The sequence below is a fragment of the Heterocephalus glaber genome, unplaced genomic scaffold, assembly GCF_053883595.1.
Source record: "Heterocephalus glaber isolate CG9 unplaced genomic scaffold, H.glaber_assembly_v1.0 deba00001673, whole genome shotgun sequence".
Lineage (NCBI taxonomy): Eukaryota > Metazoa > Chordata > Mammalia > Rodentia > Bathyergidae > Heterocephalus > Heterocephalus glaber.
Window position 1 is genome coordinate 23,144,457 of NW_028258410.1, and position 22,915 is coordinate 23,167,371.

The 22,915-nt window shown below is 40.6% G+C and overlaps 1 protein-coding gene across 4 annotated transcripts in view; it reads right to left on the reverse strand.

Moving 5' to 3' along the window:
- Positions 1-22,136, reverse strand: part of Pkig (cAMP-dependent protein kinase inhibitor gamma) — a 106,652-nt gene extending 84,516 nt beyond the window's left edge. For 2 of the 4 annotated variants that reach the window (XM_013077169.3, XM_087197846.1), the window contains exon 1: positions 21,997-22,136. The gene's annotated coding sequence lies outside the window, so the exon portion shown is untranslated. The remainder of the gene's footprint in view (positions 1-21,996) is intronic. The other 2 variants (XM_087197845.1, XM_087197850.1) reach the window with 2 other exon arrangements.
- Positions 22,137-22,915: the final 779 nt, after the last annotated feature.

Here is a 22,915-nt window from a genome sequence, read left to right on the forward strand (position 1 = left end):
GCCGAGGCCACAGAGGTGACGGCTTAACTTTCAAATACCAAAGTATTATGGAAGTGAAAAACCTCCTTATAACTATCTATGCCTAGTACTTAACTATTTTTAAATAAGTAACCAAGTATTTGTCTGCACATGGTTTTAGAGGCAATGTATTTTTCCAGAAAGCACCTACTATGTACAAGAAAAATGGTACTTTGCTTTTGTTCATTTTTGTACACGCTGAGATCAAACCCAGGGTCTTGCAAATGCTAGGCAGGGGTTTTCTCTACCACTAAGCTACATCCTCAGCCTCTGTGCTTTTATTTCAGGGTGAATTATCAAATCCATAACATACTTTCAAGTACAGTAGTGCAACAAAACATGCACACACACACTCAGATAAAGCATATGTAGCAAATCATTAACAAGTATGTTTCATCTAGATGTTTGATACAGACATTCACTGTACTCTTAAATTTTTTCTGTATGTATGAATTTTTCACCATAAAAAGCTGGGAGAGGTCTATCTGGCTCTCATTAAATGAAAGGTTGAAAGCACTGACTCTAGCTGGGTGAGGTAATCCCAGCACTTGGGAGGCTGAGGATTGCAGGAGGATCACTGCAAGTTCGAGGCCAACCTGGGCTTCGTAGTGAATTCAAGGCCAGCTTGGACCACATAGCAAGAACTTGTCTCAAAAAAGTGAAACAAAACACCACTGACCCTAGAGCTTGTGAGTAGAGGTTGTTTTTCCTTCTTGTGTCCCAGTTTCCCCATCCATAATTTAAGGATAACAATAGTAACCTATCTCTGAGAGCTGTTAGAAGAATTAAATGAGTTAATAAACGGGAGTCTGGCACAGACTGGGCACTACTAAAGTTACAGCTACTGTATTATCATCACACCTCAGTAAACAGTCACTCACTCATGTACCTGCTCATTTTCCACTCTTACTATGAGCAGAAAAGTTGGAAATTCTGAGCCTAGAGTCGTTTTCAGTTTCCTTCCAATGAGATCCTCTCTCCCTGCCTTCCTTCTTGAATATGCTCCAGGCAGATAGATATTACCTATGCCTCTGTCACTGTTTTTTTCTCAGATAGCTCCTGATCTTATTCTCTCCCTTATCAGAATTTTTTTTTTTTAAGTGAAGAAGGAAAAAGACTTTCATTCTTGGCCAAGAATCCCTATCAGAATAGCTTTTCTCCTCCCTCCCTCCTAATCCTACCCATCCTTCAGGATGCTGGCGAAGCACCAGGCCCTTTGTGAGCCTTGCCAGACTCAGCCATCACTTGGCTGTCCTCTTTGGGGGCCTTCTCCCAGAAACTTAACACAGGACTGCCTCGTAGTGTCAGTTACCTTGCAATTTGTAGATACCTTCCTAAACAGACTTTAACCTCCTAAGGACAAAGGAGGCTTCTCAGTCTCTCACAAAACATGTGTGGTGAAATTATTCTCTGATCTGGGCTGTTGGAGTTGCTAAGAACATGTCTTTGTTCTTTGTTGTTGTTGCTGTTGTTGTTCTTGGCAGGGTCTCACTATGTAGTTTGGGCTGGCCTTGAACTCATTATGTAGCTCAGACCGGCCTCAAACTCATCATGATCCTCCTGCCTCAGCCTCCCTCCCGTGTGCTGGGATTACAGGCATGCACCATCATGCCTGGCCTACATGCCCTTGTTTTTAATGCAGCCTCAAATAAAACTTGATCCAAAGGCTTTGCCCCAAACAGAGCAGTTCACTTGTGACCAAGAGTGATCCCAATGAATTTCAAGTTGCAGTTGCTACATGATCATTAGAGGCCAAGGCACAATGAAGGACAGATCTGAGATGCAATGTGGTACTTCCCCATTAACATATCCAAAACCCAGCGCATCCTTCCCCTATAGGCAAACCCATCACCCTACCTGAATTCCTGATTGGGAGGACCAATGTGATGTGACCAATGGGTGGTATTCTGAAGGTAACAGGACCAGAGTCCTTCTTCCTAAATGGTCTCCATAGAAATGCATATAGGGGCTAGGAAGGTAGCTCAATGGGACAGCACTTGCCTAGCATACACAAGGGCTTGCGTTCCATCTCCAACATTTCAAAAAAAAAAAAAAAAAAAGTATACATGGGGTGGGGGAAAGGGAGACAAAGAATAAAAGAAAAGCATCATTCCAGACTGAGACTTTAGTGCCAGCACCTGAGCATTCCAATGAGCTCAGCAGGACCAGTAGTTCCCTTGCTTACAATCTGCCAGTCATTCCCACTGTGCTTAGAATTAGAGCCACACGCCTTGTCACAGTCTACAAAGCCTGATGTGGTGACCCTGGCCTTGACCATGTCTCTAGTCTGAAATTCTGTCACTCTCCCTGTCACCCTCTAATTCCCAGCTCATGGTCCTATCTGTTCTTTAATAGGACAAACTTAACTCTACCCTAGGATCTTTGTGACTGGGTTTCTACTTGTGCCTCTACTACTTTCCAGCTGTGTGATCACAGGTAAATGAGTGAGTCACTTTGAAACTTGGTTTCTTCATCCTTTAAGTTCAGTCACTGAGGAAATATTTACTGAGTGCCTACACTACATGCCATGTCCTATTCTAGGCACTGGAGATAACTAATGAACAGAACCAACAACTTAACTTCTACTTGACAAAACAAAAAACAATTGAACAAATAATTTCAGAGACTAGCAAATTTCTCTGCTCCTCCTCCTCCTCCACCACCACCACCACCACCACCATTAAGGTATACCCCCAGCCCTTTTACATTTCTATTTTATTTTTAGAGGAAAGACTTATGTTGGAGGTTTCAGTCCACGGTCTATTGGCCTCTTGCTTTGGTTGTGGAAAGGCAACAAATCATGACAGGCAATATGTTATAGAGCAAACTGGCCAGGTTTAATTTTAATTTTTTTTTTTTTTTTTTTGGTACCGGGGATCGAACTCAGGACCTTGTGCTTTCCAGGCAAGCGATGGAACCACTGAGCTAAATCTCCGGCCCTTGGCCAGGTTTAATTATGAGATAGTCTCACTAAAATTGCCTAGGCTGGACTTGAATTTGCAAACCTCCTGCCTCGCCCTCCAGAGTACCTGAGATTACAGGCATGCACCACTACACCTAGCTCAGACAGTCGCAGATTCCATGAAGAAAAACAGAGTAAGGGACAGATGAATTAAAGGAAGTGGGAAGCAGGCTACATTACAGTGGTCAGACAAGGTTACCTTGAAAGTGACATTTGAACTAAGACCTAAGGATGATGTGTCAGAATTTGAAACACAGGGAAGAACATTCCAGGCACAGCTTGCCCTAGGGCAAGCAACCTGAGGAGGGGGTTCCAGACCAAGAAATTATGGCTGTCTAGAAGCTGGTAAGCAAGAAAAGCAATGTAGTGGAGAGACAGCCAGGAGCTGGGTCCCACAAGGCTTTGGGAGCCCTAGGAAGGAGTTTGGATTTGATTTGATGTTATTTGATTTGATTTTTTGTTTTCTGAGTCAGGGTCTTGCTATGTAGTTCAAGCTACCCTTGAACTCACTATGTAGTCCAGGCTGGCCTTGAACTCACAGCAATCCTCCTACCTCAGCCTCCTGAGTGCTGGGATTACAGGCATGTGCCAGCATATCTGGCAGGAGTTTGCATTTTAATCGAAGTAAATGGAAAGCCACTGAAGTACTTTAAGCTGGGATGACATGATCACATTTATGTTTATCCTTTGGGATAATCTGAACAAGACTGATAAAGTGTCAATATCAATATCCTGGTTGTGATGTGGGATTATAGCTTTGCAAGATTTTATTATTAAGGGAGACTAACTAAATGGTACGTAGAATCTCTGTATTATGTATTACAACTGCATATGAATCTATTATTGCCACCAACAGATTTTTAAAGATCACACTGGCTGCTATGTGGAGAACAAATTTATAGTGCATATAATATGTCTGTATATGTGTATATATATAAGTCTTATGAGAAAGGGCAAAGAAGAGAATCAGGGAGACTAGCAAAGAGGCTGCTGCCACTATGGGATGGTTGGCCAGTCACAGCAGGTATGTCTTGCTGCTGCTGCAATGTAACCAAACAGCTTGAATGACAACAAAAAGAAATCAAGGATGAAAATGAGGTTTTGTTTCTTTGGTTTTCATTTTTTGAGACAGGGTCTTGCTATGTAGTTCAGGTTGGCCTTGAACTCACTATGTCACCCAGGCTGGGCTCAAACTTGTGGCATCCTTCTGCCTTACCCTCCTGAGTTCTGGGATTACAGGAGTATACCACCTCAACAGCCTCAAACAGAAATTTAGATTAGAAGTAACACACCTTCTACTACAACACTGGGTAGGTAACTACTAGAGATAATTTGTGCCAGATCCTTTGATTTGTGCCAGATCTTTTGAAAAGAAATATCAACAAAATATCTCAGGAAAAAATGAATTTAAAAAAGAGATCATAAAATATTTAAATAGAACAATCTATGGAGAAAAAATAAAGAGTTCATGTGTAATTGGGGCTAAATAGTAACACTACGAAATTGTTCTTTTTAAGATAAAACTATACCTAGTATTTATTTGTTTTCTTTATTTCAGGGTACAGAGTCAGTGTTCAGTTTGTTTGAACGAAAAGTTTATGAAAGTACAAGATGATATAAATCACAAATGCTAGGAAGCCTGAATTTTTACTATCTGAAACGATAAAACCAAAAGTTTAAAAAGTCAAACCTAACTGGCAAATAGTAGTTTGAATTTTCATTAAAAGTTTTTAAGTCCCCTGAGAATTTCAGTGTGGGCACTGACTTTTTGACCTGGGTTTATGTAACTCTCAAGCTCAGGGAATGTGGCAGCTGACTGTCCTGTCCAAACACTGCAGAAATGTTCTCCAGCTGTCAGGGCATCCCATTTCTCTTCCAACAGTACCTAATTCTTATCTCAGATGGGTAAGTCTGCATGTGGTTTGGATGGATGTTCTGCATATTTAGAATTCTCTGCAGCACTGAGGATAAGGAAAAATGTTTAAAACTTAAGTGTTCAGTTAAAAGAAAACTAATTTTCTAAAGAAATTTTGCGTTTGGGAAAGTAGCTTAGTAATCTGTAGATTATAGAGCTTTCAGTAGGAGTAAATTATTATGAGAAAAATCTAGACAAAGATAGTGTTTCTATTTTAAATACGGCAAAACAGATTCTTCTATAAAATTTTTCCAACCCTAATCCTCAGCCAAGGACTGTTTCTATTCCTTCATCAGCTTAGTTGAGAAGTATTCCAACTCCAGTGTATATATGGACAAGCTATATGTAAGGAAATGGTTTTCATGTTCTAGAAACATTTTATAAATGGAAACAAAGCTTACATTATTGCTATAATGTTTATGTACCAGGTGGACAAATGATTCTGGGGGTGAATATCATGAAACTGCAGAATGAGAGGACAGAGGAACTGGCTAAACTTTCAAAACAACTCCAGAAACAGGGTCCCTCCAGACCAGAATCCCACTCTTAAAGTCTGTGGTTAAGGTTAATTAATCCAGCACACTTCTAGATGCATTATTTCACTGCTCTGTGTGATATAAGATGCTATTATTATTATTATTCCCATTTTTCAGATAAAGAAACCAGCTCAGAAAGGTTGGTGTCCAAGGTCTCCAAGTTAGTGCCACAGTCACCAAACTCAGCTCTCTGAAGCTACACAAAGGTGATACTAATGGTGAAAGCAGTAGCAGTGGAACTTCAATTGTTCTTTGCACTTGCATATGTCAACTCATGTGACCTTTGCAATGACATTATAACAAAGGTAAGGAGGTTTGTCTATGGGCCACCAGCCTCCCTTTTCTCTTTCTATACCCTGCCCACTCTATATGCTGTTTCTCTCCCCAGAAAATAAAAATGTTTACGCCAAAGTCTTCAGGTTCTTTCTACACTCATCCCAAATCAAAATTTGTTCCAAGTGGAGTATGGTGCCACACACCTGTAATCCAGTACACTAGAGGCTGAGGCAAGAGGACCACAAATTCAAGCCCCACTGGGCAACTTAGCAATTTAGTGAGCCCCCATCTCAAAATAAAAAATAAGAAGGGCTGGGGCTGTAGCTTAGTGCAAAGGCACTGGGTTCAGTCACTAGTACCACAAAAAAAAAAAAAAAAAAAGCAAGCAATAATAGAAGAAAGTGACACTGATTCATTCTATGAACGTAAATTATCTACTGTGTGTTAGGATATGTAGGGGTCCCATGAAGGACTCCTGGTCCTCACCAAGCTAAGAGTTTGGTAGCAGACACCAAAAAATGCAAAAGTAATTAGGGAAGATTATTTATGAATAATGCTCTAAAAAGAATAGTTCAAAGTGCTATGTGATTTGGAAAAAGTCATCACATCAGAACAAACTCCAGTACACAAACTCTCTGAGACATCCAAACTTTTTGATATATTAAATGTCATTTCAAATCAGTGAGTAGCCCACAGAAGAAAGGGAGCTAAATTCAAAAACAAAATTAGGTCTGGCACACCACATGCTCTCTTTTATGGTATTATAATGGTTTCCAGACTGAAATCCACGCCCCTCAGTGACGAAGGGAAGAATTCCTTGGAAATCCTTGGATCAAAACATACTGATTAGAGAAGACTTCCTGGAAAGAAGTTCACCAGAGCCCCACTTTTAAAACTGAAAAACAATGTAAATGTTAAACAATAGGTTTGGGGGATATTATTCATTTCATCTGATGGAAAGAAACCCATACATCACAATTTACAAAGAAATAAAGGAGTCATTCTCTCCCTAATGGGATTATCAGAACTAATAACGATGTAATTCATTTTTTAAAATATTGTTAAAGAGAGGAATCACGAGCCAGGCACGGTGGTGCACACTTGTATTCATAACTACTCAGGAGGCTTGGGTAGGAGAATATCAAGATCCAGGCCATGAGCCGGGGATTTAGCTCAGTGGTTTCACCACCTGCTGCGCAAGCGCAAGGACCCGAGTTTGATCCCCAGCACCAAAAAAAAAGATCAAGGCCAGCATGTGCAATTTAGTCTCAAAATATGAAATAAAAAGGGCTGGGGATGTAGCTCAGTGGTAGAGCACCCCTGGGTTTGATCCCAGGTACTATAAGACAAAGAATATCTGAAAATGAAAATTCATGAGCTAATCATAGTGATGCATGCCTGTAATCCCAGTACTGGGAGACAGAGGCAGGAGGGTTACAAATTCAAGCCCAGCCTGGGTAATTTAGCAATTTAGCAAGACCCTGTCTCAAAACTTAAAAATTAAAAAAGGGCTGGGGATGTAGCTCAGAGCAAACACACTGGGGTCAATCCCCAGTACTACAAAAAAAGGTACTGCACATTCATAAACTGGGTGTGGTGACACATGCCTGTAATCTCAGCACTTGAATTGTGGAGGCAGTAGGATTCCTGTGAGTTCGAAGCCAGCTTGGCTACATGAGTTCAAGGCCACATAATGAGTTCAAGGCCAGCCTAGATGACGTAGCAAGATGCTCTAGAGCCACTCTAGGGCCGGGGATTTAGCTCAGTAGCACTGCACCTGCCTTGCAAGTGGCAAGGTCCTGAGTTCAATCCCCAGTACAGGAAAAAAAAAAGCCCTAAAAAGAAAAATCATTTGCCAAATACTTCATAAGGGGCCAATGCCTTTTCTTGGAGAATAAATCCTAATAATGACAGCTCCTGCATGAACCACATCTGTGACTCAAGTCTATAATTTCCATTTTCTACTGGGAAGACACTTAAACAGAATTCTAAATTTTGATGATTTTATTCTTTTTTTTTTTTTTTTGGTACCAGGGATCGAACTCGGACCTTGTGCTTGTGCAGCAGGCGCCGGAACCACTGAGCTAAATCCCCAGCCCGATGATTTTATTCATCAGCATTTTTTTTTTTTTTTGGTGTTTTGAGACAAGGTCTTGCTATGTAGTTCAGGCTGACCTTGAACTCCCTATGTAGCCCAGGCTGCCCTCAAACTCACAGTGATCCTTCTGCCTTAGCCTCCTGAGTGCTAGGATTACAGGCGTGTACCACCATGCCTGGCCTCTACCTTTTTCAGAGGTGTCTTCCATCTCTAATTTGACAATAGTTTTTAATAAATTTTATTTTATCCCCCCCCCTTTTTTTGAGAGAAGGTCTTGCTATGTCATCAGGTCCCCATATCTGGCCACAAGAACTTTTTTTTAGCCATTTGCCTTTATCAGGTCTTTCAAACATATTCAACTTCTTTTACTTTTTTTTTTTTTTTTAGAGGCAGGCATGGTGCCACTGAGTTAAATCCCTGGCCCTTCAACTTATTTTTCAAAAAAAGGTATCCTTTTTTCCTTCTTGTCTTCACGTCAGTTATATAATGTTTAGTTATTATATAATTATAATAACAAGTTAAACTCAAATAAATAGGCTTAGAAACCAACACAGCTGGCTCGTCGATCATCATCATCAACATCATGACAAACACTTAGAACGTGGTTAACATCTGCAGGGCACTGTCCTTAACACTCTACATATATTAAGTCTTTTAGTTCTCAAAAATCCACATACCACTGTGACCATAGTTTTACAAATAAGCAATCTAAGCCATAATGAGGGTAAGTAACTGACTGAGGTCATACAACTAATAAATGGCACAGTAAGAACTTAAATCTAAGCAATCTAGTGTCCAGGTGGTATCTTTAGTCAAATCCACAAAACCAAACATGTATCATTCTGGTGCTCTGAAGCACAGCATGCCCACAGAAGTTTCTACAAGCAAGGCGTGGTGGTATAAACCTGTAATCCCAGCACTCGAGAGGCTCCGACTGGGGGACTGGCACAAGTTTGAGGCCAGCCTGGGCTACACAGGGAGTTCAAGGGCCAGCCTGAACTACACAGTGAGACCCTATCTCAAAAAATCAAAATAAAACAAAATAAAAATGGTTGGGGGATGTAGCTCAGTGGTAGAACAATACATCCTTAGGGAGGCCCAGGATTCAATACCCGGTATTGATAAGTAAAGAGAGGTAGGAAAAGAGGAGAGAGAGAAAGAATACTTTCTAACAGAATCACAATTCTGTTTCTGATTGGTCTAAAGTCATTTTGTCTAAATGACTTATTTAAGAACCAGCCCTAAGCTAGTCAGGACATAGCATTGTCTAGTGACAGGAATTGGTTCAGGAATGGGCACACAACCCAGTTCAGGCCAATGAGATTCTAGGGCTAGTTTCCTCCTCACCCCTTGGTGGAGGGGTGTGAGTAAATACTCTAAGGAAAAACGCAGAGATGATTCTTGTGTTCTTGTTCCTTAGGTAGATACCAGGCATACATCTGGGACCTGGGACAGCTGCCACCAGAATTCTTCCACTAGCCTAAGAATGAAACCAATACTCTGAGGAGGGTACAACCAAGAGAATCTAAGGAAAGAAGCCTGCAATCATGGACTAAGTTAACCTTGAAGTCTGCCCTACCTTTATGTAAGTATGACTTCTATGAGTCAAAAAATATCCACATTACAGAGAGATCATCTCAGAAGCAATAGAAAGGGTACTAACAGTTATTCAAATATTTTGAGAAGCCAAGTAAACCAGATCTTCTTAGTGTACAAGGTTGGGCAAGGGGTCTTCAAAATACTGCTGTGTCTTTTCCATAAAGTAGTTACTATACAGTAAGTTTCCAAATAACAAGCTATTTTAAAAGAGTCTTTTCCACAGCTTTTGGGAAAAAAAGTTAATGACTCAACATACATATTTCAAAGGCCTCATAATAAATACAGCAGCTAACACTTACATCAGGTACTTTCCACCTGCCAAGAGTGTGCTGAGCCTTTTATTTCATGCAATCCTCATGAAAAACAAGGAACTCTGATTACATACATTTTACAAATGGAGAAACTACACTCTGAAGCTCAGAAATGTTAAGTAGCTTGTGCATGAAAGCAGACAGTACCTAGGCCAAGATGTGAATTCACATCCAGAGGACTCTGGTGCCTCATGCCTAGACATGATCTTGTACTGCTTCCTTCTGCATAAATAAAAGCACATCTAAAAATCTCCCTGAGACTGCACTACTTCCTTAAAAATATTCTGTTCTCTAGACCTTCTTAGTGTAAAATACTTATCACACCACAAGTCCCAATTTTTGGTTTAGGAAATATGAGCACCACATTTAATATGTGCCATATAGAACATCCAAAAAAAAAGCACTGAAATCTCATGCACACAGAAAGCAAAAGAATCATATTATGTTTAACAGACATCAAAGATTAGAATTAGACCATCAGCTTTTTTAAAAAAGTTTTCTTTTGGTCAAACATAGCACAAAAATGTGGGTTTATGGAATCATGACTAGGAGAAAATAAGATAATTCACATTTATTAAGTCTCTTCTAGTGGCCAAGTTTTATAATGGCTAAAGAGACAGGGTCTTACCATCTTGCTCAGGCTGGTCTCAAACTTGGGCTCAAGCAATCCTCCCACCACAGCCCCCCAAGTGCTAGGAACTTGGAACTACAGTAGGGCACTGCTGTGCCCTGCTTATGATAACTAACTTTTCTTTCTTCTTTTTTTGAGACAGCTTCTTTTTTTTAGGCCAAGCTAGCCTTGAACTATGTAGTTCAAGGTGACATCAAACTCACCATCTTCCTGCCTGAGCATCCCAAGTGCTGGGATTAGAGGTGTACGCCACCAAACCCTGACTCGGCTAACTTTCAAATGACCCTCATGAGCCGTTTTAGTGATACAGGACCCTAGACTCGGACAATTGCACAAGGTTACCCTGAGCTTCATGAAAACCAAGTTCTGATTCTTCCCATTATACAAGTAAGTTCTAACACTTTCCATGGACTAGCTAAAAGAGAACAAAGACCCTGAGACCATAGGAAAGCTATGCATCTTACTAGCTTTCCTAGAAATATCATTTTAATTAAGATTCTATTACTTCTGCCAGGTGTGGTGGCACATGCCAGTAATCCCAGCACTCAGGAGGCTGGGGCAGAAGGATCAGCACAAGTTCAAGGCCAGCCTGGGGTACACAGTGAGTTCAAGGCAGCCTAAACTGCCTAGTGAGACCCTATCTTGAAATTTAAAAAAGACAAAAAACAAAATAATGATTTTGGTAGAGCCCTGCCCAGCATGTGCGAGGCCCTGGGTTCAATCTTCAGCACCATTAAAAAAAGAAAAAGTTTATTACTTTGATAAAAGATAAAAATGCAATTGAGAACAAAAAAATAAAGGCTTTATGAGCAAACATTTTATGTACTTTCTTCATCCATAAGGTTGTCATCATTGGCCCATACTGCATATCTCCCCATACTCTCATTCTCAGAGCCACCTCAACCAGATACTAATCTCTAACATCTGTTAGCTGTTAATCGTCTCAAACCAAAGGAGACTGCTAACCATGTTTTCAATAAGGAGGATGTGAGACTGGGGATGTAGCTCAGTTATAGACCATTTGGCTAGCATATGTGAGGCCCTGGATTCAATTTCCAGCACTGAAAAAAAAAAAACAGGCCATATAGAAGCAAAGTCAAGGAGAGTGCAGGGTAACAGAAGGATGGAAGCTTCACTGTAAAATGACATTCAGACACAATGGTTCTTACCTTGGGTTAAGTGCTTTAATTAATTACATATTCAATCCTAACAACAATTATGAAGTAGATGCTATTATTAAGAAAGTTGGACACTCATTCAGTACATAGTACTTATTCCAGTACACAGGAAAACTTTGAAATGTGGCTCCCTCGCTTATTGTACAATTTGGAGCAACTGACATTCTCCAAACTTGTCTCTACAGATTTCAAATGCTAACTGTGCACTGCAGTCTGTATTTCCTAGTCCCTTATTGCAGGTGTCACTAAATTTCCCCCTTGCTCATGTCCTAAGCCAATCCTGAGTAGGACGGAAACAATATTAGGATTATAATTGTTACCATCAGGAACATGGAATGTCTGGCTCCTCCACCAGACTCTCCTGTGCCAGAAGCCAAAGAGCTGACTTCGTTTCTCCCCACATTCATTCCCGCCCAGTCCCTTCTTTCCTCTTCCTAATAAATACTGATGAGGACCCACAACGCTTCTTAACCATGGTTAGAATCATTTACTCTACCTCAAGTATAAGCAAAGAATCAAAAAGTATAAATAGATGTGAAAATTCGTGGTGGGTGGTGACATTCTTCATGCATCTACCTGAGTCCTAGAGGATTAGGTCACTGAGGATAGTCTCTTTTTTTTCTTTCTTTTCTTCAGTACTAAGGATTGAATCCAGGACCATGAACATGCTAGGTAAACACTTTACCACTGAGCTACATTTCCAGTCCAGTAATGCACCTTTTTTAACAGTCACCCAAAAAGACTTTCAAAGGAAATTCTAAAATGGATCAATACACCACACACCATACATCAATACACCATACAACTTTATAAACGGATCAATATACTGTGCTATTTTATAAGGAACAAGTTTGAACATAATCGAATCCTCAGCTGAGAAATCTGCTACACTTCAGAATGCTCACTGCCAGGCATGGTGGCACACACCTGTAATCCCAGCACTCGGGGGAGGCTGAGGCAGGAGGATTGCCCCGAGTTCAAGGTCACCCTAGGCTACAGAGTGGGTTCAAGGCCAGCCTGAACTACATAGCAAGACCCTGTCTCAAAAAACAAAAACAGAATGGTCATTGGAATACTGGAACAATATGGTTTGAGCACATATATATATGTACATATATATACACCTACATATATGTATATATGTACATATGTGTGTACAATACATATATATGTATGAACATATACACATATATTTGTGTGTATGTGTGCACACATGTGCAGAATGGTATTACTGGGGACTGAATCCAGGACCTTTGCACCAAGCTACATCCCCAGGCCTTTATTTTATTTTATATTTTATTTTGAGACAAGGTCTTACTAAGTCACTAAATTGCCCAAGCTGGGCTCAAACTTTCAATCCTCCTACCTCAGCCTCCCAGAGTGCTGGGATAACAGGTATACACCTCCATGCCCAACTTCATATCTTTACTTTTTGCAGTATTGGGGACCAAACCCAGGGCTTCACACATACTAGACAAATTCTCTACTGCTAAGCAACATCCCCAGTCTTTTTTGTTTTTTTTAAGTACTAGAGATTGAATCCAAGACCTCTGCACTGAGCTACAACTCCAGCCCTTTCTAAAATTTTATTTTGAGACAGGGTCTCACTAAGTTGCCCAGGCTGGCCTCCAATTTATGATCTTCCTGCCTCAGCCTCCAGAGTAGCTAGGATTCCAAGTCTATGTCCAGCTAAGAAATTCTATGTCATGGCTCAGAGAGAGCAGAAGTAGAAGTTTTACAAAGAAAGCTTTTTCTTATTCTATAAGATCCACTTTTTTTACCTTTCTTTTTTCAGTTCTTTCATTTAAAAAGGTGATGAAGACTGGGTGTAGTGGCAGCACTTGGGAGGTTGTGGCAGCAAGACTGCTGCAAGTTCAAGGTCAGCCTGAGCTACATCGTGAATTCAAGTCCAGCCTGAACTACATAGTGAGTCAATAAATAAATGAATGAACGAATGAATGATGAAACCGGCATGGTAGTGCATGCCTGTAATCCCAGCACTCAGGAGGCTGAGGCAAGAGGATCGCTAGGAGTTCGAGGCCAGCCTGAACTACACAGCAAGAACCTGTCTCAAAAAGGAAAAATGTAACTCCTCCACTAAATGGAAAATTATTCTCCTCCTCCTTCTTCCTTTCTAATGCTTACAAATTTTTGTTTAAAATCTCTTTTCATTATTAATATTAACTGTAAAGACTCATGAGACTAACTGTGATATTTCCATACATGCATATATCTTACATTGATCATGTCCATTAACCATTCTACCCCTTCCTGCCACCCAGCACCCTTCCCAGTTCCTAGTAATCACTATTCTACTTTCAGATGGACTCTTTTTTTTCTTTTAGTTTCCTTATATGAGATAGAACATGTAATATTTCTCTTTCCATGTCTGGCTTATTTCACTTAACATGATACCCTCCAATTTCATCTATTGTGCTGCAAATGGGAGGATTTCACTCTTCTTTATGTCTAATATTCCGTGATGTACATAAACACCGTATTTTCTTTATCCAATCACCTACTGACAGGCACCTAGACTGATTTCATATCTTGGCTGTTGTGAATAGAGATATAATAAACACGAGTATTCAGGAATCTCTTTTGTGTGATGAATGCATTTTCTTAGGATAAAGAGTGGGATATGGTAGTTCTATTTTTAGTTTACTGGGGAACTCCATACTGTTTTCCATAGTGGCTATCTATAGTGGCTATATTCATTAAGATATAAGGGCTCCTTTTTCTCCACATTCTCATCAGAATTTTTTTAAACAATAACCATTCTAACTGGGTGAGGTGGTATCTCTTGTAGTTTTAATTTGTATTTTCCTGACGGCTGGGCATTTTGCATATTTATCAGCCATTTGTATGTATTATAGAAGTGTCTATTCAAATCATTTGCCAATTTTTAATTCGATTACTTGTATTTTTGGTAAGTTTTTTGAGTTCTTTATATATTTTAGTTTGGTTTTTGTTTTTTTTTGAGACAGGGTCTCACTATATAGTTCAGGCTCGCCTTGAACTCACTATGTAGCCCAGGCTGGTCTCAAACTCACAGTGATCCTCTTCCCTCAGCCTCCTAAGTGCTGAGATTACAGGTGTGTGCCACCTTGCCTGACTATAATATATATATGTATGTATATATTATATTCTAGATATTATTAACCCACTGGCCTATGAATAACTGGCAAATATTTTCTACCATTCTGTACATTTGTCTCTTCTTCACTCTGTTGATTTTTTCCTTTGCTGTACAGGATGTTTTAGTTTGATGTAATGCCACTTTCAATTTTTGCTTTTGTTTTCTGTGCTTTTGGAGTCCTATTCAGAAAATCACTGCCTGTACCAGCATCTTGAAGTGTTTTCCTCTAGTAGCTGCAGTTTCAGGTCTTACATTAAGGTCTCTGATCCATTTTGAGTTGATTTTTTTATACAGGGTGAGAGGGGGCTCATTTCAATGTTCTGCTAGGTAATCTTTCTTTATATAAATCTGATGTCATTTCCTTTTTTAATTTTGGTAGTGTTGAGGCTTGAACCCCGGGCCTCCATTATGCTAAGAGAACACTCTAACACTGAGCTATACTCCCAGCCCCACTTCTCCTTCTTTTAATGGCTTTTCTCACCCTTCTGGAAAAACTCCAAACTGCTGAACAAGGACTCACATGGCTCTCCACCCTTATTTCTTCCCTTCTTCCCTAGTCTAGCCACAGCAGGATTGGAGCCCCTCCCACCAGATGCCAGAAGGCTTCCTCTTCCACTTCCCTCTCCCACACCTCTTAGTGGTGAAGTCCTGTGAATCTCCTGAAGGATCTCTCTAATCTGCTCCTCCATTCCCTTCTGGCTGCCCAACCCTCTTCAAAGGACATACAGTGGTACTTCAGTTCACTAACTTAATTTGTTCTACGATTTTGGGAACAACGGCCATGGTCATGTTCAGCACCGAATACAGAATTTCAAACAAAAACAAAATTTTGCCAAATAATTCTGTTTGGAAACCAAACTGCAAACAAAAGCATTCATGAACAGAGGTACCACTGTATCTCGACCGCCTTTTCTGATTATGAAAGCAATTTATGCTCATAAAAAAAAAAAGCACTGAGGAAAGAAATAAACACTTATGATCTCACAACACAGACATAAAGAGCCTTCCTTTCTAGTAGACATGTTTCCCAGCACCATTATTCCCAATACCAAAAGATAAAAGCAACCCAAATGTTCAGCAACGACAAATGGATAAATAAAATGTGGTGGTGCACACTTAGAAACCCAGCTACTTGGGATGCTGAGGCAAGAGGATCCCAAGTTTGAATTCAGTTGGGGCAACTTAGTGAGAATCTATCTCAAAAAACAACCCAAAAAGCTGGCCATGTAGCTCAGTGGTAAAGCAATGGCCTGGCATGCCTGAGGTCCTGGGTTCAATTCCCAGTACTGGAAAAAAAGGAGATGGTGGTTGTCAGGAGCTGGGGGGAAGGAGGGAAAATGGAGGATGTTTCACAAGTATAAAATTTTAGTTTTACAAGATGAAAAAGTTCTGGAGATTGGTTGCACAACAATGTGAATATACATAATACTATTAAATTGTATACTTAAAAATGGTTATGAAGCCAGGCATGGTGGGACACGCCTGTAATCCCAACACTTGGGAGGCTGAGGTAGAAGGATCACCATGAGTTGAAGGGCAACCTAGGCTACATAGCAAGACCTGTCTCAATCCTCCCTCAAATGGTTATGAACTAATATCTCCAGGCATTTTTTTCATATAGATATGTATATGTACACTTAAAAATTGGAACATACTGTACTATAATCTGTCTTTTACACCTAACATATGAACCATATGAAGCAAATATCTTTCTACTATATATAGCTTCCACCTGATTCTTTTTTTAATGGTTGAAGTATCCATCAGATGGCTGCAAGGTAATTTTTTTTTTAGCTTTCTGGAATAGTTTAACTTTTTTCTGAATATAAAAGAAATATGCAAAAAAATATGCATACTTACTGCACAAATTTTACAAAAACTAAAGTACAAAGAAGAAAATAGAGAACAAGTTTGGGAGACTGTATATGGATAATCATACCAAAGCTTTCCAGAAATTATTTATACCTCTTATGTGCACACGTCTCTTTTTTTTTTTTTTTTTTGATACTGGGGATCGAACTCAGGTCCTTGCGCTTGTGCAGCAGGCAGCGAAACCAATGAGCTAAATCCCTGGCCCAACAAGTCTCTTTTTAAAAAAAATAGATGGGTTATAGATATACATTAAAATATATTTGCTATGAAATTTTTAAATGTATAGATCACCAAAGACAAGAAAAATAAACAAAAATAAAGTCAACACACCTCCTAGATGCAGTGACAATTAACATTTTGTCATATTTGCTTTTTGTGTATGTGCATGTGTATATCAATCCATCTCTTTGTATGTCTAGGGAAATACTTTATGGTGGGTTAGACAGCTATCTCAACACTGAGTATATTTCCAGCAGGCATTTTAAAAAAAGAGGACATTTTCCTATAAAATCATAATCTTATTATCTTTAACAAAATTAACATGATTTTTTTTTTTTTTTTTTTTTGGTACTGGGGATGGAACTTGGGTCCTTAGCTTGTGAGGCAGGTGGTGGAAACACTGAGCTAAATCCCCGGCCCAACATGTTTAATTTAACAAAACAATATTTCTAGCTTTTTATTGTCAGTAACTGGGCTGCACCATAATTTAACCAGTCTGTTTTCAGTTTTTCAATATTATAAAATCATCACAGTCAGTATCTTTCCATACTTTCTCATAATGTATTACAGAGACTGGTTTTTACCTCCCCCTTTTCTGACATCAGTATTTTAATTTCCTCACATAAAAACTACCTCCTCTTCATCCTAATACCCATACTGTCCTCTCATTCTCAACTTTAGTGTATGTGGCAAGGCTTGGCATATTTTTTTTTGGCATATTTATTTTTAAGTTTATTTCTAAATGTCTTCATGCTGTTATTGTCATTTCTCCTACAATTACATTTTCTCTTATTGCTTGCATAAAGCTATTGCTTTGGGGAGAGTGGAAGGACATGAAAAAAGAATTAAGATGTGTTATGTTCATGTACCAACTCCCCATGATGAATACAATGATTATGTACTGCAAACATGGACCAATAAAAATTTTTTTTTAAATAAAGTTATTGCTTTTTGGAACTGGAGGGCCTAACTCATTGGTAGAGCATACATTTAGCATGCTTGAAGCCTTCCCCAACACCAAAAAAGAAGAGGAAGAGGAAGAGAAGGAGAAGGAGGAGGAGGAGGAGAAGGAAAAAGGAGGGTAGAAGAAGAGGAAGGCTAGTAGCTGTAATTAGACGGAGGGAAAAGGAGAAGGAAGCAGCCATTGCTTTTTCTCTATCTTATAGGTGCTTGTTCACTTAACCTTATACGTAAATATTTTAAACTTAATTCTCTTGAATTTTCTTAGCATATAATCACATCATAGATAGAAAATTATATCTTCCAGGTAGTGATTAAATCTAAAAGCTCTGGGCTCAGACAATCAAAACACCGGATTCATATACAGTTTGACTTGGGGTAAACATTTTTAGCTTAGTTTCCTAACCCATAAACCAGGGATCATAACAGGGTTTATTAGGGTCAAGACACAACACTGGTTCAATGAATGTCTGCTATCTGCCAATAATAAACGCGCTTATTTTTTTTTTTTTTGAGACAGGATCTATGTAGCCCAGGCTAGCCTCAAACTCATGCCTCAACCTCCCACATACAAAGATGTGCTACTATGCATAGCATCTGTAAATAATGAAAATGTGACTTGCTAGGTCACTAAATTGCCTAGGCTGGGCTTGAACTTTGCAGTCCTCCTGCCTCAGCCTCCTACAGTGCTGGGATTACAGGCACGTGCCACTGTATCTGGCTGAACATGTCACTTTACACAAGTACATCTTTTGTTGCATTATAGTGGTTTTGTTGGGAGTTACCTCTGTCCCTACTTCTCCAAAAGAAGCCATCAGACTATTAAAGGACCTGTGCTGTGAAGCTAATCCACTCCTACCCTCTTAGGAAAATTGTGTTATCAATTTTCCCTTTCGGCTCCTGTATCTTCCTAGCCTTTCCTTACGCTGGCTCTATGCCAACAGCATTTAAGCTTTCTCAGGCTTCATTTCTCAATTGCTCTCCAGCCTTCTTTCTCCCTCCCTTCACAGTCAAACTTCTTTGAGCTGCCTACACTTTGTCTTTCTCACATCCCACTCTTACTTCATCCCACTGATACATTACATTGAACCTTTGGAAGCTGACGATATTATAGATTCCACCTCTGCCTTTTCACCAAATCTGCTCAATGAGGTCCCTAGTGACCTCTCATTTATTCAGAGGACATATTTTAAATCTAACTTGGCTCACCTGACATCTAAGCAGCATCTAGCAAGCTGACCTCTTCCCTTGTCTTTCACTACTACACACTCCTGGGTTCCCTCCTACTCCTCAGGCCATTTCTTCTGGGTATAGCCTAAGTGAATGGCTCTTCCAAGAATGTGCCACGCAATAGCCTGAATGATCTGGGCCATCTGAAAATTTCCCTCTAAATAAATGTCTTTCAGAGTTGATCTCTAAGTTCCAATTGAGGCAGACTTTCACCTCCACAAATGTATAGTAATTTTGAATGTGTTTGGAATATGATTCCCTTATCACTCTTCCCCCAGATACAACTGACTCCTACTACTCCCTCAGAACATTCTATGGACACTTTCCCTGAATCCCCAAACTAGACTGGATTCACCTTAACATGAGCGCCTTTTCACAACTCTCATCACACTTACAACCACTTGTTCGATGCATGCTTTCTTCACTAGTCTGTGATCTCCATATGGAACTAGTTTCCTTACTACAGTACTTACACAGTGCCTGGCACACAAAAGACACTCACTATTGTTCAGATAGGGGCTGAGTGTGTCCCCCAAGAGCTTACGTGTTGAAATTCAATCTCCACTGTAAGGTATTAAGAAGATGACAGGCGGGGATTTAGCTCAGTGGTTCTGCCACCTGCATCAAAAGCACAAGGTCCTGAGTTCAATCCCCAGTACCAAAAAAACAAAAAAAAGAGGGTGAGGATTTAATCAGAATATGGTGTTTAGAGGTAGGGCCTTTGGGATGAGATTAGGATTAGACGGAATACTGGTGGCATGTTTATTTGTTCGTTTTATGATACTAGAGATTGAACCCAGGGCCTTTTCAATGAGCTACATTTCCAACTCTTTTTTTTTTTTTTGGTACCAGGGATTAAACTCAGGACCTTGTGCTTGTGAGGCAGGTGGTGGCACCACTAAGCTAAATCCCCAGCCTTGCTTTTTAAATTTTGAAACCGGGCTTCACTATGTCACTAAGCTGCCGCAGGTGGCTCCAATTTATAAATTTCTTGCCTCAAGCTTCCACAGTGCTGGGATTACAGGTTTGCACCACTATACCTGGCCTTGAATACTGGCGGCTTTCAGCCAGGCACAGTGGCCCACACCTGTAATCCGAGCTACTCTGGAGGCTGAGGCAAGACAATCCCAAACTCAAAGCCAGCGTGGAAAATTTGTTTCAAATTTTTAAATATTAATTAAAGCGGGGGGAGGGGGTAGCTCAGTAATAAAGTGTTTGTCTGGCATGTGTGAGGCTCTGGGTACAATCTCCAGTACTGCAGAAAGAAAGAGAAGGAGGAGGAGGAAGAGGAGAAAAGAGGAAGAAGGAAGAGGCGGAGAGAGATTAGAAAAGACACACATGTGTTGCCATGTGATGATCTGCTAATAAGACCACTGTCAGATCTGGGCCCTAGAATCTTCAATACTGTGAGCTAAGTAAACCTTGTTTCTCTATAAAGTTTCTCATCTTAAGATATTCTGTTATAATAATGAAAAATAGTCTAAAACAGTGTTCAATAACTATTTTTTAAATCAGCATAAATGAATGGCTGCAACATTAAAAATAAATGGGAGGGGGCCAGGATTTAGCTCAGTGGTTCCGCAGCCTGCCTCACAAGCACAAGGACCCGAGTTCAATCCTTGGAACAAAAAAAAAAATTTTTTTTAATAAATAAATAAATGAATAAATAGGAGGACGGATGAGACCAAGGGAGAGCAACAAAGATATCTGATCTTTCAGAAACCACACAGAAACACCTCCTCATTAAAACCCTTGAGACCATAATGTTATGTGAAATAAATCAGACATACAAGCTTAAACATCACATGGTTTCTCTTATATGAGAAATCCAAATTATAAATAAATAACAAAATAAAGGATAATAGGAAGAGATGGATCTTTCTCAAAAGGGAAGGGGATCAAGAGATGGAGGAAGGGGAGAGAAGGGCAGGGAAAGAGGAGGAAAAAAGAATTAAAATGTGTTATGTACATGTACCAACTCCACACAAGGAATGTAAACATTATGTGCTAAAAACATGTACTAATTAAAAAAAAAAAAAAAAACCTTTGACAGCTTCCTCTACCCTCAAAATAAAGTCTCAACTGCCAAAACTGACAAAGAAAATCTTTAAGAGGGCCAGCTGTTTAACTCTCAAACATCAACTAGCCAGACCACCTCCACCTGTCAAAATCTTGTCTCTAGCCAGCCCGAAATCCCTACTGATTCCCAGGAAGCACGCTTTCTCTCCTAGGGCTTTGCACACGCTGCTCTCTCTGGCTGCTCTCTGCCTAAACACAGTCCACTTCATTAGTCTCATCTTCTGGCCAATACCAAGGCACTCTTGCTGTCTCATTTTGGAAGTCACCTTCCTTGGAATCTCTGACCATGCTTATCTTTGAAAATTTAGATCAACTGCTCTCTCTGTGCATTCATAATCCTCCGTACGTCCAAAATCATGGTTCAAATCACAATGAATTGCTGTTTAAGGATCTGTCTCCATAAGACGGAGAGCAAAATGTCTCATTCACTTTTTTACCCCTGGCGATAAGCCCAGGCCCTGGCTCATAACAAATGCTCAATGATGGTCCCTGTAACAGTAGTAGCAATAAAACTCCCAAGTACTGGGGACTTACCTGCACGGATTTAAAATATAAATTTACTTCGTAATAACCTAATAACACAGATTCTACCACTATCCCCATTTTGCAGGTGAGAAAACCGACAAAGAAGTGAAATCTCTGTGGCCTCGGAAGAGTCGCACAAGCATATATTTTCTGCAGTTCCGAGTTATTCCCCGACCCCCAAATAGGAAAGGCTTTGAAAAAAGAAAAACTTTTGAATGAGGCCAAGGAAAACACAAAAAAGGAATCAACAGCCTAAAGCACCTTCCACCCAAACGCGGGGCGAGGGCAAAGGGCAGAGGAGACGCCACTCCCGGCGCGGCTGAGGTGACAAAGGTCTGGCCCTAGCGTCCTTCCCCGGGGTCTCCCGCGGCCCAGCTCCTCGTTAGTGGCGGAATCGACACCACCCCGGGCGCGTCTGGGCCGCGACTGTCCGCTGGCCCCTGCTCACCTGCCGTTTCGCCGCCTCGCTTTCTCGCCGTGCCGGTAGCGGCTACCGGCGCGCGGCGCCTCCCGGGGGCCGCCTGGCGCCCGCAACCAGCAGCCCAGCCGTTGCCTTGGCGACCTGAGCTGCCGAGCTCCCGCGGCGCTAGCGCTACGGCGGCTCGGATGGGACCAGGGGAATTTGCGGCCCCTTCAGCAGCCGGGGAACTGGCGGGGTTGGAGGGAGGCATGGGATCGGGGTCCTGAGCACTAGGGGATCTGGTGGTTGAGTTTGACAGCCGGGAACTTGGCTCAGGAAGGGTGGAGAAAGGCCAGCAGGAAGACTTTTGTCTCCTTGTACCTCAGTTTCTCTCTTATAACCGGAGAAGGGGACATTTTGGGGAGGAAAGGGGCCTTCAGGCTGATGCTTGGTACAATGGAAATATTTAAAAACCAGAAAATTGATGTGGGAGGGATGGCGGACTCTTCTCATAATCTGAAGGAGTGTTGTGGCAGGGAGTGAATAAATTTGTTTCTTTGGGTGAGAAGTCAATCACCAGAATTAATTTCAATGCGGGCAATAATTTAATTTGTGATCAGTGATTACCCTTGTAAGAATAGGCCTGCAGATCTGCTGGAACCTGACCACAAAGGTGTTCCTTAACATTGTTTGTAAAAGCAAAAGAATTGGAACCAGCCAAAGTGTCCCATCAGCAGTGGACTTAGTAAATAAATTATGGTACACCTATAAAATAAATACTGTAACAGGCCTAGAATATTTGAGGCTGTAGATACAGGGTTTTGGTTTGGTTTGGTTTTTTGTTTTGGCCGCAGTGGGGATTGAAGCCAGGGCCTTGGCATTGAGCTACAAACAGCCCCATTTTAAAACTGTATATTTTGAGACAGGATCTCGCTGAATTGCCCAGGCTGGTCTCCAATTTGCATCC